The sequence below is a fragment of the Cebus imitator genome, unplaced genomic scaffold (genome assembly GCF_001604975.1).
Source record: "Cebus imitator isolate Cc_AM_T3 unplaced genomic scaffold, Cebus_imitator-1.0 Scaffold313, whole genome shotgun sequence".
NCBI classification, from domain to species: domain Eukaryota; kingdom Metazoa; phylum Chordata; class Mammalia; order Primates; family Cebidae; genus Cebus; species Cebus imitator.
The window spans coordinates 234,176-236,718 of record NW_016107628.1 but is presented as its reverse complement, the minus strand read 5'-3'; positions in this window follow the sequence as shown (position 1 = coordinate 236,718).

Sequence of the window (2,543 nt, the reverse complement as noted above, 5' to 3'; positions counted from 1 at the left end):
TTGTAGGAGGAGAGGTGTTCTGGTTTCGGGTGTTTTCATCCTTTTTGCGCTGGTTTCTTCCCATCTTTATGGATTTGTCCACCTGTCCTCTTTGTAGTTGCTGGCTTTCAGATTGGGTCTCTGAGTGGACGTTCTGTTTGTTGATGATGAGGTTATTTCTGTTTCTTAGTTTTCCTTCTAACAGTCTGGCCCCTCTGCTGTAGGTCTGCTGAGGTCCACTCCAGGCCCTGCTTGCCTAGGGATCACCTGCAGCAGCCTCTGCACTTTCACTGGGAGCTGCAATGCTGAGCTGTTCCTAAACAGCCATCTTGGATCCACTCCTTCCTCTTTCTTTCTTTCTCTTTCTTTCTTTCTTTCTTTTTGCTCTTTGGGGATGCTTTTATTTATTTATTTATTTATTATGATTATACTTTAAGTTCTGAGATACATGTGCAGAACGTGCAGGTTTGTTACATGGGTATAACAAGTGCCATGATGATTTGCTGCACCCATCAACCCGTCATCTACATTAGGCATTTCTCCTAATGCTATCCCTCCCCTACTGCCCTACCTGCCAACATACTCCAGTGTGTGATGTTCCCCTCCCTGTGTTCATGTATTTTCATTGGTCAACTCCCACTTTTGAGTGAGAACATGTGGTATTTGGTTTTCTGTTCTTGTGTTAGTTTGCTGAGAATGATGGTTTCTAGCTTCATTCATGTCCCTGAACAAGACATGAACTCATTCTTTTTTATGTCTGCATAGTATTCCATGGTGTATATGTGCCACATTTTCTTTATCCAGTCTATCATTGATGGGCATTTGGGTTGGTTCCAAGTCTTTGCTATTATGCTTCAATAAACATGTGTGGATGTTTCTTCATAGAAGAATGATTTATAATCTTTTGGGCATATACCCAGTAATGGGATTGCTGGATCAAATGGTATTTCTGGTTCTATGTCCTTGAGGAATCACCACACTGTCTTCCACAATGGTTGAACTATTTGCATTCGCACCAACAGTGTAAAAGCATTCCTATTTCTCCACATCCTCTTCAGCATCTGTTGTTTCCTGACTTTTTAATGATGACCATTCTAACTGGCATGAGATGGTATCTCATTGTGGTTTTGATTTGCATTTCTCTAATGACCAGTGATAATGAGCTTTTCTTCATATGTTTGTTGGGTACATAAATGTCTTCTTTTGAGAAGCGTCTGTTCATATCCATCACTCACTTTTTGATGGAGTTGTTTTTTTCTTGTAAATTTGTTTGAGTTCCTTGTAGATTCTGAATATTAGCCCTTTTTCAGATGGATAGATTGCAAAAATTTTCTCCCATTCTGTAGGTTGCCTGTTCACTCTGATGATAGTTTCTTTTGCTGTGCAGAAGCTCTTTAGTTTAATTAGATCTCATTTGTCAATTTTGACTTTTGTTTTCACTGCTTTTGGTATTTTAGTCATGAAGAATTTGCCCATGCCTGTGTACTATGGTATTGCCTGGGTTTTCTTCTAGGGTTTTTATGTTTTTATGGTTTTAGATCTTACGTTTAAGTCTTTACTCCATCTTGAGGTTTTTTTTTTTTTTTTTTTTTTTTTTTTGTTTTTTCTTTTTTTTTTGTTTTTTTTTTTTTTTTTTTTTTATAAAGTGTAAGGAAGGAATCCAGTTTCAGTTTTCTGCATATGGCTAGCTTATGAGGCTTAGTTTACCTGGGTATAAAATTCTGGGTTGAAAATTCTTTTTTAAAAGAATGTTGAATATTGGCCCCCACTCTCTTCTGCAGAAGATATTCACTTTTGTAGGGTTTCTGCAGAGATATCCACTTTTAGTCTGATGGGTTTCCTTTTGTGGGTAACTTGAGCTTTCTCTCTGACTGGCCTTAACATTTTTTCCTACATTTCAACCTGATGAATCTGACTTGAATCTGAATGTGTCTTGGGGTTGCTCTTCTTGAGAAGTATCTTTGTGGAGTTCTCTGTATTTCCTGAATTTGAATATTGGCCCATCTTGCTAGGTTGGGGGAAGTTCTCCTGGATAGTATCCTAAAGTGTGTTTTCCAACTTGGTTCCATTCTCCCCGTCACTTTCAGGTACACCAATCAAACGTAGGTTTGGTCTTTTCACATAGTTCCATGTTTCTTGGAGGCTTTGATCGTTCCTTTTCAATTTTTTCCTCTAATCTTGTCTTCATGTTTTATTTCATTAGGTTAATCTTCAATAACTGATATTCCTTTATCCACTTGATCGATTTAGCTATTGATACTTCTGTATGCTTCACAAAGTTCTTGTGCTGTGCTTTTCAGCTCGATCAGATAATTGATGCTCTTCCCTAAACTGATTATTCTAGTTAGCAATTCCTCTAACCTTTTCTCAAGGTTCTTAGCTTCCTTGCATTGGGTTAGAACATGCTCCTTTAGCTCAAAGGAGTTAATTATTACCCACCTTCTGTAGCCTACTTCTGTCAATTTGTCAAACTCATTCTCCATCCAGTTTTGTTCCCTTGCTGGTGACCAGTTGGAGGAGAAGAGAAGAAGCATTCTGGTTTTGAAATTTTCAGCCCTTTTGCA